Source organism: Columba livia, chromosome 5 (assembly GCF_036013475.1).
Source record: "Columba livia isolate bColLiv1 breed racing homer chromosome 5, bColLiv1.pat.W.v2, whole genome shotgun sequence".
NCBI classification, from domain to species: Eukaryota; Metazoa; Chordata; class Aves; order Columbiformes; family Columbidae; genus Columba; species Columba livia.
The window spans coordinates 34,833,243-34,850,249 of NC_088606.1; the positions used below are offsets into that span (position 1 = coordinate 34,833,243).

Below are 17,007 nucleotides of genomic sequence, written 5' to 3' on the forward strand. Positions count from 1 at the left end.
TTTGAATGCAAATCGTTTGGAACATCTTTTTGATAAAAAGCTAGCTATGAATTGACCTTAACCTGAATGGATTTTTAACCCTATACATGACATCTATCATGTCAAAACAACTCTGGTCCGATTTACCTGATTATATCCCAAAACAGCATTTTTTTCCTGGATTCTTTTCTTGATGACAAGCTGTTCAAATACCAAGCACCTATCAAACCTAGTATTATCATCTGCTGTGTTTTTCTTCTAGTAGACACTGCTGTCCGTCAGAAGAAATAATTAATGGGTCTGTTATGTATGAAAGCGTCATCTTGTCAGTTCAGTGACTGGTTTGAATAGCTCATATCTGCTACTCATTGATGCCATGCGTGCTCACTGTCCTGAGAGATGACAAAACACTACACCCTTTGGGATTTTTTTTCCCTCTGCTCTAAAGCAGCACTTCACATCTGTGTCTGACAGAAGCATAAGGAGCTGAGAGAGGCAGACCATCTTCCTTCACAGAATAACGTTGCATGGGTTAAAAGTCAAGACCTGATATCTACAGACCCTGCATATTTCCTACAAAAATCTAAAACGTGGAAGCTACCAAAATGTGTAGGGAAGTAACTTTTCAGTGTTGGAATAGCTAGAGAAAACAGATGGAATTTACTGGATACTAAATCTTTAAATTATTTTTTAAATGTTTGCCAAATACTTGAGTTAGCTGGGGTCGATGTATTTTCCTTTTTTTTTTTTTTTGTCCTTTTTTGAGGTGTGGGGGGGAAGATGTGAAGTTCACAGGTTCTTTTCTATTACCTGATTAGGGCAGAATAAACAAAAATGCTGAATGTGGAAGAAATCAGATATTGGAGATACCTGGAAATAAACTAGAAACTACCAATACCACAAGACGAAGCAGCAGTGAACAACAAGACGCTGTGGAAAAAGAAATCACAAGACGAGAGTGCACAATGCATTTCAAATAGAAAAAAGCTTCCTATCTGCTGAGTGAGTCTCAGTATATTCTGACAGAGCACAGATAAAGCTTCAATCAAGTACCTCCTAGGTAAGTTTTTATTCCATATACTGCTTTAATTATTTATCACATTATGCACTTTAATGTATGGACAATAACTCAATGAATTTATATTTCTTTATCTTGATACCAAAGTTTAAATCCTTTTATGACAAATATTTGATGTTCTTAGATTTTCTATACTGCTCAAATAACAGCTCTCTTTTGATACTAAGGTTATTCAAAGGAAAACTATTAAATGCTTTCTCTCTTGACTTTTACTGGAGTGAAATATTTCCTAACATTTAAATCCTTAAAAATATTTTAATATACACTTACATGCATGATTAAGAAAAAAGAAATTTATAAAAAGCCATGCTCCTGTTAATATTACAAAAAACAATTACTGCACTTCATTATCTGTTTAATCTGGCAAAGCTAACAACACTTTGCACAACAGCAGTAAATGTAAAAGGATATCTTTTATTATAGGCTAATATTTATATAAAAGGATATTAAATGAAGCTAGAAGTGTTGATTAGTTATTTATGAAAGGTAAAGTACAGCACACTAAAAAAATAGCAATGTGTTAATACACCCCCAAAGTGCTGTGTACAGAGTTTCAAAAAGAACACTGGACATCAGTGCCCCAGTAAAACTATAAAAAAGGTGCAGGTCACCTCAGTTATTTCAATTATTTGCAGCATCCACTACATAAGCCACATAGACATTAATTCTACATGGAAATAGCATGCAAAAAATTTAAAATTAGATTCTAACATCTAATAGGGCTTGGAAAAACAAATCAAAATAACCCACAATATCTGTTATTCAGAAAACTACACTTACAAGTCAGATGAAGGTATCTGTGCTCACACACACACAAAACCCCACACCCCTTGAAACTGAAAAGCATAAAATAGTCATACACTGTTTTACAGACCATTTTATAGTATCACATAGGTCAATTTTGTATGTCATGTAAGGTTTGGAAACCTACATCTTTGCTCCTACTGTCTTTTACTGGTTTCACACCATTTTTTTTTTCTGTTTACTAAGATGTAATATTTTTTTCCAACATTGTTTTAAATATCTTTACTTCCCTCTATATCATCTCTCTCATTTCTATTTAGCACGTTGTTCTTATTTAATGAATCCATCCATCCTTTTCCTGTTGTTTTGTTTTTATGTTTGCTAACTTACTGAAACAACCTCTCTCTTGCCTGATGCTTGCTAAAGACAGACTCATTTGCCATTCACAAACACCTCTTTTGAACCGTTCACTTATGCACAACATGTTTATGAATTCTACCAAGTGCTAGAAGATTAAACTTACTTGCCAAAGACTGACAGAATACCACGAGACTAAAAACCAGAAGGTGATAATACACTGAGCCGTGTCCGACATTAAGAGTCAACGACACACTCCCAAAATAATGGCATTCCTACCAGCTAATGTATGTGAAACTACTTCTGCATGAGAGGGGTCATCTCATGCATATTACTGTAGAATAGTTAATACATTTAAAATTCCTCCTACAAGATCCCTCTCTTGACTGCCATGACGGGGGGTGGAGGGTGGAAAATGTTTCATATTCTCTAAACATTCACGCTTAACTCTTCTGCTTAATACAGGCAAAGAAGTTTCCATTATTCTAATCCTTTTCCACTTTCTGTATTTGATGAAAATTTGATGGGAATTTTTGTGAGCACACCCATAACTCAACCATTTTGTTAGTGACAGGTTCCTGCACACTCTAAGTTTCCCCAGTTTCTGTCCTTTTCTTTTATAAGTAGCTCCAACTGCTCTCTTCACAACCGCTCACACATCCCTCAACCTTTTTTTCCTGTGCCTCACTTCACATATTACCATTGACCCAGTCTGAGCTCTTCCTGCCTGCTTGCTGCTCCCATACAACACACGCTGATACTTTATCACCTAATATACCAGGCAAAAAAATTCAGTTAAAAAGTAGGTTCTGCACAACACAAAAGAAAACAATATGGCTATAAGTTTCAACGGCACCAGTTCAAGATTTCCATAACTTGAACCATCAAAGCCCACTGCAACTCAGTAACACTTGTAATAAGCAGCAAGCCTAATACAGCCTTTATCAGCTGATTTCAGAAGACAGCTTTGTATCTGTTGAATCAGGTCCAGAGTTGGAAGTAAAAGAGAGAAAAATAAGAATGTTAATTCAAGTTTTGATTCTCCAGTTACTGCTCTCACACTGGAAAAGCTTCCTTGCCGTGGACATTATGCATGAGTGTTTTGGCTTCTCTTTTACATAAGATATGGTTTATCATGGCTTTAAAAAGAAGCAAAACAAAATAAAAACAAAAACAAAACTGACACACCCCATAACCCAAACATGACAGCTAGCCAACATGCCTATTTAAGAACAATCAGGCTATTATCCAATGAAGCTCTCAAAAAGCTTACTCAAAACTCAGTGTTTCAGAAACTTCTAAATTGAGAGCTGCAGTTACGACTTTTTAAGCTCTATGTTGAAAATATGAGAGGGCTAAGAACAAGTGGAAAGCTTGCTTGTAGGAAGGAGAACTGGATACAACTAATATTTTTTAAAAGACTTGATACAACTCCGTAATATTTTTAAAAGAAAAGGTAGGTTTTTTTCAGATGTATTCATTATTAATTTTTAATTTAAGTCATCATGATAAATGTTATTTTTCTTTTAAGTGCATAATTCCTCTCACTTATCTTCAAAGAATTCAGATTCACTAAGAAAAGTGAACAGTTCATTTACCAAGGTCCAAAACCTAAACCTCTCTGCAACTAGAAATACGTATATCACTGAATGTTTTCCAAAACATGTAATTATGTAAAATTACCTTGGCTGAAATCAGCGAGTCAATATTTATCTTCCACCTTCATCATAATCAGTTGTTCAAGGATTACTAAGCACCTGACAAGGATATCTTTTCATTTCCTCTCTGTATTAAGTTGGTCGTATGTGTGAAATGAGTAAACCACACCACAGAATAACTATTGTCAATTGCCTAAAGAGAGAGCACATCTGCTTAGCAAAACGGCACATGCCTACATTTACCTCTCATTCTATTGAATAGCATTTTTTCAGTGTTGAAGAAAGACATTCTTTGGACTTCTTCAATATCCCTGCAATAATGAGATACTAAAAAACACACATTTGTATAGTCTGCCCCACTGAGTAGTATTGATGCTTTACAAGGAAGTGAACTCGCTTCCCCCCTACTGTACACTTACATATCAAACAGCGCTGAAGTCATCAGGATTGCTGAAACTCTTAAATTCACAGAAAAATGAATCCCTTACAGGACCTTAATACCTTCCAACAGTTTTGAACTGACACAATCTCAAAATTTAAATATTAACTTATCAATTCTGTCAATTACAAACAAGGAAGAAAGAAGCACATCACTTGGAAAAGGTCACACCAGATTGAATCAGAGGCTCCATACAGCCCCAACTCTGGCAAAACGGTGCCTACCAGTGTATGTTTAGGGAAGCCAGAGAACAGGGCACATGCACAGGGACACTTCCTCAGAAATATTCTGCCAGCCTCTAGCTATTTGCAGTTCAGGGATTTTTCGAGCCAGAGATGATGTCTTGTTTATAAGATAACCTTTGAAGTATTTTTCCAGTTGTTTTTTAAACCTGCACAAAATTTAAGCTTCCACAAGATCCCACGACAATCTTCCATATATAATTATGAGTTACATCAAAAATTTCTTTCTTTCTTTCTTTGGAATTTGCTACCAGCCAGCTTCACCCAATACTCCCTTCTTCTTGCACTAGAAGAGAGAATAATAATTTCTTATTCACCATATCCGCCCTTCCATGATTTTACAGACAGCTACACCATACTGTTCCCAGTCATCTGTCTTTGAGGCTGAAGTCCTCTATTCCACTCTACTCATACCATCCTCAGCCATGCTTCATATGTAAATTCTTCCACACTTTTAGTTGTCTTGCTGGACTTTGCTGTACCTTTTCAGTACAACTGATTCCTTGTGGAGTCTCTGAGGTCCGAATGAGTTACACAATGTGCCTGTGTCACTGATTTATATAGTGACACCGTGATGTGTTTTCTGCTCTTTTCCTAATTTCGAGGGTTCATTTGCTTTCAACTAGTGTGTAGTAACAACCACCTCAGATGTCTTTAAATGTGATAGGGGACTGCTTCCCCCACATGCACATCATTTAATCTTCATCTGCGCTGAGTTTAATGTCATTTGTCTGTTTTATCTGCAAACTCTCTGCAAACCTCAGCCCAAAGAGAACTAGAGGCAAATCAAGATGAACACTCGTAACAGTGAAGGTAACAGCACATCAGATCAAACCAAGAGCCCAGTGGAACAACATTCTAAGAACTCTGAGGGATTCCCTGTCACTGAAATTGTTTAATTAAGGCTGACAATAGCTTTTGACTGTAGCTATATTGAAGACATGCCCTAATTCAACCAATAACTAGTTCATAACTTTCTTTGTTATGACTGCTCATGTTATCCAGCAAAGTCCACCTGATCACAAACTGTTTCTTTGGCATTGTGATCTATGAATTTTACTGGTTATGCTGGAGTTAGCCTTCCATGTACGGTCACTTACCGGAGAGAACCTGCTCCACTGTTCTCAAAGTTAGTAGGGGATTTGAGCTGGGGAATGAAACAACAGCAAGTTTTACTTCCAGTTTGCCCCAAACCTTACTGAAACAGATTTTTATTATGTTTGCTATTTCATGTTTTCAAGTTAAAAAATGAAGGAAACATTCAAAGATGTTTGTTGGTAGTGTTTTACCTCTAAGGTCTAAAAGCAAATAACAGCAAATGTGTCACCTAACTATTAAAATTACACAGATCTGAAAGTGTTGCAAGGAGAGGAGGAAATGGAACCATTTTCAAGTTTAGAAGTACCAAGCTGTCAGAACTCAGATACAGAAAAACAGACTCTAGAAAAAGTCATTTTCTTAAACACGTGTGCATACTCTCTATAATAGGCTGTTCAATAATTATTTTACCTATTATAATGTAAATTAGATAAATCATCCCTAATGCCATTATGTGGACGTCATCTCTTCCTGACTGATATCGTAGGAGTGCACTATCACTGTCACCAAAATATATCTTGTCCATGTTATATTCTCCCTGGATTAATCTACTGTGTTTTCCTTTCTTGATCAAAAGAATTCTAATCACATGAAATTACATTTTTAGTGTAGTTGTTCAATGCCTCAGTTTTCAAATATGCATTACAGCAGCTTTTATCATATAGTATAGCCTGCTCAGTGAATTATTTTTGTAGCTTATTCCACTAGTCTTTTTTGAATGAAATAATTTCAATTTACAACCAGGCTGGGAGATTGACAGACTCCAGGAAAACAGCTCAGATTACTTTATTCTAGATACTCACAAAAAACCCCACATTTTCTATAGCATCTGTCACCGCCATAAAGCATTTACAGTTGTGAGGTCAAAATTATTACACCTCTCTGCAACTTTTTAAAATTAAAAAATGTCCTCCGGGGTGTTTTTTATTCATGCTAAAGTTTAGACCATAAATATTCTTTCACTCTACTGAGCAAGTTTGTAAACACAGGTCTTTAATTCATACTCCAATTTTGCTTCCCAAGAGGGTTCCACTGTTTGCTTCCTCAGTTTCCTATAATCATTGCAGCAGTAGAAAACGTTAGTATGTTAAAATACTTTGAAGTAGAAAGGTTTGCAAAAAAATAAACCTCAAGAACCATTATAGGACTCTACTATTAACAAATGAACAGCCAAAAGAAAATCGTGAAAGTTCAGATGAACAGTTAGAGATAAACCATTTTGAAGTACAGGCACTAAACACAAATAATCACTAGGAGGTTTGTTGTTGTTTTGATGTTGTTGAGGTTTTTTTTAAATGCAAAGATAACATGGCCAAGTCAAACACTTTGGAGACTTTAAAATGCTTTGTCTCTAGTTAAATGTTACTTTGCACAGAGATATTTATAAAGATCAATTTTCTTTGACAAGTTAAAGTGTACTTTTAAGTTGCAAGTATGAAACCTGATGCTTTCAGATTACATTTCTACAAGTTAATTTAGTCATCTCATACTTGCAGGCAATTTTCCTCTAAGTGACTAGTTTTTTCTTCTCAGAGATTTCTATTCTTCCTTCTTTCTCTCCCCCCCCTCCTCTTTTTTCGTATTCAAATACAACTAGGAGAAAGACAGTTGTCAGTGGGATAGAAAGAGGATATATAAAAATAAGAGTAAGCAAACAATAAGGCATTATGAAGTGAACAACCAAAAGAAATGTAAAAGAAAGGGCAGACAATCACATGGAGTTACAGAATAGAAAATTTAAAGCAAGAGATATCATAGACTCTTACTTGCATTAGAAAATTTACTTGCTGTCAATATTCTAACTGCAAATATATATTAAGATAAATCAGAAGCAGGCATCTGTATTTAATCCAATTTAATCCAATACCTACGCATGCTACTACAGAAAAAGGAACTCTTGCTTCTTCCCTTGCTAATACCAATACCAATCCTGGTGTTTCCATGATTCCCCAAGATCTTTCCCTTCTCACCAACTGTTCCATTTCATGTTCCTGCCAACTCTTTTGCACCATTCATGCAGTCAAATCAGGCAACCAGATCCATGTCTGGTGATGGGCCAAATCTATAATATCACTTCCAAACTCATTTCTTCAGAAGAAGGGAGGTGTTCTTAACTTATTATCAAGAGCAGAAGCAAAACATAAAGTAACTACAAATTCACCACATTTTTTATTGATAAGAACTCCACAGCTGCATAACAAACAGAACAACAAAACAGATCACTCCATAAAAGCAAGAGAAGCAGGGACATGCAAGAAACAAAACACAGACATCCACTAGGTTCCTTCTAAAAATGTACAAAAGGAAGAGAAAATCCAAAACAAATTATAGTTCCTTTCATCAAAATTCATGTTTTAGTAGTGACTGACATGATGACTAAAGCAATTAATAATTACATATGAAACTACTTAGAGATGAAAAATGTCATCACTTGAAGCCAATTCACAAATGTGCCTGGTAACAGCTACAGTTATTTTTTTTCTGGTATTTAATATGTGAGAGCAGGGAAAGTCAATACAAGTCCAGTTTTTGCAGCTGGAGCAAGCTGCATTAGCCTGCCCATTTTTGGACAAATGAAAATATTCTGTTACTTGGGGTAAAACTCAGTTTCTCCACTCTACACAAGTTATTTTTTGCACCCACTCTCATCCGAAGTGACAGGTGACACCATAAAATGAAAGGGAACATGCAAACACCTTCCACTCTCATTTTTGTCCCAGTGGTACCATGCCCCTTTCAAACACAGATCAAACAAACCCACCAGTAAGTGCTGGATAGAACTCCTTGTCAGTTTTTGCCCTAGTGGTAATGCACTCCTGAAAAGGGCACCTGAAAGGTGCAGCAAATATACTGTTTTTCTTAAAAGGAAAAGCATGCATTTCAACATAAGAAGATAAAAGGAAAGCGTACAAAACTTAACCATGTCTAAAACCGAAGAGAAAGACCAAGAGAGAGAATGAACAGAGAGAGAATGAACACTCCAGGCCGTAAGGAAGGTTTCTGGAATAATTAACCAGCACCTATGACTTGCTCTCTGTGTGCAACAGAAGGTGAGAAAGAGCGGGCTTTGTTGATTTTTCAGATGACTGATCAAGATAGTAGTCTCTGAAGTATTGTGCAGAGTCCTGTGACAGTTGGCAATGCTGACGGTCCCAGACTATGAGGACTTTAACGTCAGATTTTTTTTTTTGTGGTTGATGGATGACTTATACTCCAAAATGACGTGTAGTATTATGCAGAAAACCTAGATAATGAACAAAATACAGTAAAGATGTCTTTAGACTGACCTATAATTATTTGTCTGGGCAAGCTGCCTCAATTCACAGTCAGTCTATTTCAAACTAATAGTTCCCACGCACGCCTGTGCCCACAGACACATCACCACAAAGGCCTGTGCAGACAGCAAAATAGTCAGGGGAGATGTAGTTACTGGCCTTCAGAACAAGTCTGTCTTCCAGTCGGTCAGACCGGGTAGCAACATACATTACGAAATATATCTACATGAGAAATTCAAAACATCTTTTCTGACCATTTTTTGCCTTGGAAGGCTGTTTACTTCTTCAGTTCAGCATAACTTCTGTCTTGCTACTGTCACTCTTATTTCTGTGTCTAAGCATTTCAGTCAAGAAGTGGGTTAGCCCAAAGCAAATCTCATGTTACAAAAGCCAATCAACATTTGTCATTTGTTGTGCAGAACTCTTGTCTTCTAACAACTTCAGAAGCATAAAGTATACCTACAGGGGAAAAAAAGTAACACAAACAAGAATCCTTCAGTTAAGAAGCCAGAGCACAAGTGCCATTTTTCACTATAACCACTTTGCTACACTTGCTTGGGCATCAGAAAGGTGAAGACTGCAAACAGTGTATCTTTTCCTGAAAGAGTACAAATTGTATAGACTTCCACTCCAGGACTAGTCCTCTTAAACCCCTAGCACTTCCTGGACTCAGAAAAACCTAACCCAGTTTACCTCGTTACCACTGAACTGTCAATTTAAAATACTAAGCTTTCCAATATCTCCATTCTGCCAGCATTTTCCCAGAAGAAAGTTAACCAAGTGTCCCAAATGAAAATTTCTTTGCTATAAATATCTGCAAATTGGCTTTGTGACACAAATGTTTTATGACACACAAAAAAAACAAAAACAAAAACAAACAGTAGAACGATACCAACCTATGAAAACATTCCCATCTTGAATCAGTTCTTCCACGTTGCCCCCTTACATTTTGTAGCTAGCTGATACACACTCTACAGTGACACATTTTCTGCATGTTGAAGCACATGCACATATTCAAGAAGAAAATACCACATTATCACAGGCTGTTTTCAACCAAGAGCTTAAAAAGAAACAGAGAGAGTATGATCAGTTTCAAAACCCAAATTATCTGCAGTAGATTCAGAAATACCACGCTTTATAAACTGAGATGATGAGTGTGTACCGTCAAAGGAAGGTCATCTGATTCACATTCCAGTAAAGGTTGAAAATGAGTCAGAACCAAAGAAAAGATAATTCCTCCCCACTCCCACCCTATTCTGTCCCTCAAACATAATTTTTATTAAAAGCATTTCTAGTTCACAATTTTACACATGCACAGGGTTCGGTTTGCAAGAAAGCACAACAACAGGACGGAAGAGTTCCCTTGAGTGTAGAACAGACAGTTAAGACAACTCTTGCTTTGAAACAAAGACTTTGGCAAGGCTCAATATGTCTTTGACATTCTTCAAGAAAATTACCCAAATCTAGACATAAAATAAGCTCTTTGGGGGAAAGAAAAAAAAAAAAAATCCTTTAAGTGCTTAGAAGAGCCATCTTCCTGTACAACGGTCAGAAATGCCAAATAGGCCGCTCCCAGGAGAGCAGAGAGCAAACAACAGGCAAGAAAACACAACGCAGATGAGGAGTCAACACATTATTTGGACAAGTACAAAAATACGGGGTAGGGAAAGGATCAAGAGAAAGCATAGAAGCTGAATGTAAGAACTGGGAACTCTGACCAACAGGATGAGATCAGGGCAAGAACAACAGCAAAATGAACAGGTGTGACTCAGCATTAAAAGGAGAAGGACAAGGAGAGCACAAGCCATCAGTAGCAAACGTGAGGAAGAATTTCAGGACCACAAAGGGGATAAGAAGAAAAGAGGAGCTGCAACTGAGATTAGGGACGAAATAGGCACTCTGTGTCCTTCAGAGCACTCCCTGCTTCACAGCCCTTTTTCCACCCCAAAACCAGTGTTTAGAAACAGCACTGGTCCCTGCAAACACATTTCTGAGACTCTTGCTAGAACAGGTCTGTCAGTCTCTTCTGATGATGGTTCATGTGCAGTCCGATCTCAACACTGCTTTGGAGAACCCATCAATGAACAAGGGAACATTCCTACCACAGTTACTTTGTTTAGAAACTGATATTAGGTATGAATTTATCCTTATGAGAAACAGAACAGTAAAAAGTCTGGCTTCTGCAATTAAACCAATCTGCTACACCCGATACTTTTATCATTCTTACCACAAATAAAAAATTCTGGTTTTATAGAAATTTACAACATTTCTATTTCTATTTTTTATTTCTTTCCCTGATGTAGGATGTTAAGAGATGAAACAAAAGTACTACAATTAAAACAAGCATAGATCCTCCAAATCTATCAATATATTTTAATATTATCATAGAAGTACTAACTACTAACACCATTATTGCAAAAGAACCTATATTTTATGGCCAAGCAAAAGAAAATTCCTGCTCTAAAAACCTTACAATCAAAATCGGGTGATTCAACAACAGTTTAACCCTGCTCTAAAAATCTTCACAGTCTAATTCGGGTGATTTAACAGTCATTCAGGATCAGAAGTATGAAAAGGCATCCGAAAGAAAATATTAAAATCAATCAAAATTAATACACAGCAACCAGGAAAATCACAAAGTTCACGGAGTAAAAGGAAAACCTGAACGAATTGGGAAAGGCAGAAAATAAGTAAAAAGAAGTAGAAATGGGAGAAAGGAAACAGGAATGGAGTGAACATACTGAATTTTGAAAATGAAGACTGGAATACTAACTGTACTGTCTGAGTACAAGCACCGGAGTAACAATTTTGCTTAGGGGATTTCACTGCCAGGAAAGTCAGAGATGATGGTGTGGCACAAACCATGATGACCAACATGAGGCCTAATCAGGTAGAACCGGTTTTAGGGGTATTATAAAAACAAAGGATGTAATTAAACAAGAGAAACAGTGAATTAGGTGAGTAGACATTTTTATCTAGCTCCCAAGCCTACAAATTCAAGCAGTGGACATGACAACAGCAAGACAGGAATAAGGACAAATCATTTCACATTTAAACTTACTGATCAGTGATTTCATAACCAAAACATACTTAAACACAGTTCAGCAGAAATACCATCAATACTTAGTAACAGCAAAAGATTTAGGCCCAGGATTAGAGAAGGATGTTGGTCAGAAAACTTTTAGATGCAGAAATCTGGAACTTAACAAATAAATGAGTGCAATCAAGGTGTGAAAAATTAAAAGAATCTGAAAAAAGCTTACCACACTGATTTTAATAGGAAGAAAATTTAACCCCTTTAGTCTGCGAATCTTACTTTATTCAGTTTTAAATCATGAAGCATACAAATCTCTGAAACAATGAAAACTTACAGATTCTTCTTTTATTGCTTAGTTTTGCTGTATTGTCACTGACACAGAAGGTCACATAGTTCTAAGATATCAGAATGTTAAAATGAAAATAAGAAATGTTATTCTACATGTATATGCATTCAAGTAATGGAATCATATTATTTTTCTATACATCACATGGTACATAGAAGAAAACCAAGCGATCAGGCCCAGTCAACATGGGTTTATGAAAGGCAGGTGCTTTTTGACCAAACTGATCTCCTCCTATGACAAAGTGACCCACCTAGTACTTAGACTACAGTAAAGCCTTTGACACCATATCCCACAGCATTCTCATGGAGAAGCTGGCAGCTCATGGCCTGGATGGGTGTACTCTGTGATGGATAAAGAACTGGATAGATGGCCAGGGCCAAAGAGTTCTGGTGAACAGAGCCAAATCCATTTGGTAGCTGGTCATGAGTGGAGTTCCCCAGGCCTCAGTGTTGGGGCCAGTTCTGTTTAATCTCTTTTTCAATGATCTGGATGAGGGGATTGAATGCACCCTCAGTACGTTTGCAGATGGCACCAAGTTGGGTGGGAATGCTGAACTGCTGGAGGGTAGGATGGCCATACAGAGGGATCTGGACTGGCTGGATCGTTGGGCTGAGGCCAATTGCATGAGGTTCAACAAGGCCAAGTGCCAGGTCCTGCAGTTGGGTCACAACAACCCCAGGCAGCACTACAGGCTTGGGGAAGCTGGCTGGAAAGCTGCCTGGCAGAGAGGGATCTTGCGGTGTTGATTGACAGCCAGCTGAACATGAGCCAGGAGTGTGCCCAGGTGGCCAAAAAGGCCAACAGCATCCTGGCTTGTATCAGCAGGACTAGGGAAGTGATTGTCCCCCTGTATTCGGTACTGCTGAGGACCCACCTTGAATATTGTGTTCAGTTTTGGGCTCCTCACTACCAGAAAGACACTGAGGTGCTGGAGAGAGTGCAGAGGAGGGTGACAAAGCTGGTGAGGGGCCTGAAGCACCATTCTGACGAGGAGCAGCTGAGGGAACTGGGGCTGTTTAGCCTGGAGAAAAGGAGGCTGAGAGGAGACCTTACTGCTGTCTAGAACTACCTGAAAGGAGGTTATAGCATGGAGGGGGTTGGTCTCTTCTCCCAAGTAGCAAGTGATAAGACAAGAGGAAATGGCCTCAAGTTGTGCCAGGGGAGTTTCAGGTTGGATATTGGGAAAAATTTATTAATGGAAAGGGTTGATGAGCACTGGAACAGGCTGCCCAGGGAAGTGGTGGAGTCATCATCATCCCTGGAGGTGTTTAAAAGGCATTTAGACAAGGTTCTTAGGGATGTGTTTTAGGGCTAGAGTTAGGTTATGGTTGGACTCCATGATCCTCAGGGTCTCTTCCAATCGAAATGATTCTATGATTCAATTATACAGTTCTGGTTACATTTTAGACAAAACTTAGGAGGTAAAAAGGCACAGATATGAAAGCATATTTAATGAATACAGATTACCTATTACAGGAAAATACATTTATCAAGAAAATGTAATTAATACTTAAAATCTGGCACTTCCTATTTTTAGTGCAGCTCAAAAACAAACAAAAAAAAAGGACAGCTTGTCTGATTAGAACAAAAAATATGAATTTCTGTAATGTTAGGAACAGTTCAAGCGGAAGCACTGAGCAGATGGAGAACAAGCTTCCACTGGTGCCAAGTCCTGTGATTTTACTGCAAAGCTTTATTGTGAAAGGGTTTTTTTTTTCCTGTTTGTTTAGCAAGGTTACTTTGGCTGAGGAGGAGAGAGGGAGAACAGGAGAGGTTGCATTTTTGTTGATTTCAGATACCTACAGGTATATAAAACAGCAGCATCTGTCGGGCCTATAAACAAGTCCAAAGATGCAGAGTGCCCAGGGCATAACTGCCATGACTAAAAACTGCAAACAGAAATGAGACCACTTGGATAAAGAGTTTCCACAGATGGGAAAAGGTATCTACCACACAACCATCACAAAGGAAAGTTCTGATGTGCTGGAATGAGGCTAGAAGGAAAAGTGGAAGAGGAGAGCATGTCAAGGAAGATCAGAGAACATTTAGGGAATGAGGCAGCAAAACAAGGAGAACATGGGGAAAGATGTAACAAAGTACATGCCCTAAACAATTTCAGGAGCGCATATACTGGGAATATTCAAGTGGCCTATTACCAAACCTTAGTTTTAACAGTGTAATCTTTCAAGACCAGTAATATGGTCCTAATATCTTAAAGGAGCTGATAAATAATAAGAAGTAACCAACATCACTATGTTCTGCACAGAGCTCATGTCACCTGGTGAACAGCAAGGACATGAAGTTTTGCATCTGCTGAATTTCTGACCAAATAAGATGCACTAGTTGAAATCACATCTGTTCCACACATAATCAAAAAGACAAGCAAAAAAGAATTTAAAAATTCTTTTCACTATTTTTTTTGCACAGAGCAATAATGCTTTCAGAGCCGATAAACAACAATTCTTTGTTAGTCTATATATTTCAACATTACAAGAAACAGATGCAGAAACAGAGTTCTATGGAGACATATGGACATAAATAATTTCATAGAACAGGCATACAAAACAAAAAAAGTAGTAGAAATTAGCAATCAAATACCACTGAAAAGTGGTACCCCTGATATACACAGTAATCCAAATGAACAATGACTTCGGCAGTTCTGTAAAGAAAACTGAATTTCAGCATGCAAAGGATTCTTTTTTAGCATCTGAACTATGTCCTGACATTGCCATTCTTTTTGTTTGAGCAGAATTAGTATAGAAAATAAGAAAAACTCTTTTACTCTTCACTCATTTTTTTTCCAATTCTCTGTTGGTATACACTTGAGATGGAAAAGTTGAAGGAAAAACTATTTTTAAAATGAGCCTTGCTCCACAAGCTTATCTCTTCAACTTTTCCAAATCAGCCAATGGTCTTCTGTATATTGCTAATTCTCATGTATGTATTGACCATGAAAGTGACAAAAGGGAAGCAATGCATTGGAACAGATGCCTCAAAATCAAACAGAGAGGACCAAAAGCAAAATGTTAAAAACACAAACCAACAGGTTTTAGGGAACAGAAATTAACTGCTACCTCACAATTCCTATACAAACTGTTCATTACTACTATGCTCCAGTGACCCTTCTTTCGATTTTTATTCCACATTTCCTGTTGCATTTGAGTGCTAGATACCTACAGAAATTGTATGTATTCTTACAATATCAAGACCATTCTGCCAGTTTTGTTTGAACTACACAGCATTTATTTCTTACTCTTTAAGGCCATCAGAATTATTCAGCCATGGCCGAAACAAACAAACAAACAAACAACAATGGGAAAAAATTCGTGTCCAAAATTATATTTTTCAGTCTTGATAATCATCAGATCCTGTAATTCAGCACACTGTTATCAATGCATGTATGTTGACAGCTTTTGGCTGCTGTACTGGTAATGCCAACCATGTTTAAAGGAAAGTGAACAGGTCCCTGGACACATTTTGATCAGCTCTGTAATGAGATTTTAAAAACATATTTTTAAACCTAAAGCATCTATTCACAGCCAAAAAGCTAATGAAAGACTTAAATCTATTTTGGGACACTTAACCCCCATCAGTCAAAAAAAAGACAGCTCTTCAAACATGGCAAGATTCTTCTAGGGAAGTAAGGATATCCGATCATTTCCACTTCTCTTGTTCTTTACGCTTCAACAGCATTTTTACTAAATTGGTTTGAGACATATTCCCTGAAGGCTTCCCAATGGACTTGTAGTTTACATCAGCTAGATATCAAAAGTAATACAGAAAAGTTTGCTTTGCTACACTCAAGGTTAATTGAAAGGAAAAAAAAAAAAAAAAAAGGAAAGAAACTGACTTGAAAACCACAGTTTATCAACCTACCTTACTCACAAACATAATAAGCCCTAAGGCCCTAAGCTCTGTCAGGCTAGTGACATCAGTTGCTATCAAAGGCACCTGGCAGTTCTTACTTAAGACTATTTTCAGCTGCTTTTTAAAGTATTCAGTCTGAAATTTTCCATGTCAATTGTCTGCTTCAGGTAGCTTTTCCTCACCCTCCCCTCGTTACCACCTTTTAAAAAAAAGTCAGAGAATAGCTGGAACATTTTTCTACCATGAAAAGACCTGGGGAAAAAGGCCTTTGGAAGCTCTTCCTTTGAAAGACTGTAACCACTTCCCTTCCCTGAATCAGTAACTTCCAATCAGGCTGGACAATGTTTTTGTATGAGAGATACACTCTCCTCATTATGTAAAAAATCTGACCTGATTTAGCCAAGCAACAAGCTTCTAGAAATCAGAGTTTGTACATATTTTTGGCAACATCTGCAGACATTTAACAACCAAACATCAAACAGTCCATCCTCAGTGACCTTCTGTATGTCATCTCAATGTACAAGACAGCTGAATTAAGTGTCCTCTAACCTCTGTTCCTGAGTGAAAAGCCAGATTTTCACTGCAAGAGAAGTCTCGTTTAACAGGCATGAGGTACAACACTGCACTGAACTGAAAAGTGCCATCTTGCATATTTCTACAACCTCACCTATGCCACTATCCCTACCATAGTTGAAAACAGCGGCCTGTCACTTCATATTGTTGGGTAACTGAGTAGGATTTTGGGTATTCTGATGGAGCATGTGGAGGGAAGATGGAGAAAGCAGCTTGCACTGGAGACTAGTACTGGAAGCTTGAAATAATAAAGGAAAGAAACCAAGAGGAACATAAGACGTAGTAGTCAATGAGAGAAAAATTAAGCCAAATGA

The 17,007-nt window shown here is 37.5% G+C and overlaps 2 protein-coding genes across 4 annotated transcripts in view; one reads left to right on the forward strand and one right to left on the reverse strand.

Moving 5' to 3' along the window:
• AVEN (apoptosis and caspase activation inhibitor) overlaps window positions 1-17,007 on the reverse strand; it is a 101,117-nt gene that overhangs the window by 57,033 nt on the left and 27,077 nt on the right. The window lies entirely within an intron of this gene.
• CHRM5 (cholinergic receptor muscarinic 5) overlaps window positions 359-17,007 on the forward strand; it is a 58,153-nt gene continuing 41,504 nt past the window's right edge. The window contains exon 1 of the mRNA XM_021287128.2: window positions 359-1,039. The gene's annotated coding sequence lies outside the window, so the exon portion shown is untranslated. The remainder of the gene's footprint in view (window positions 1,040-17,007) is intronic.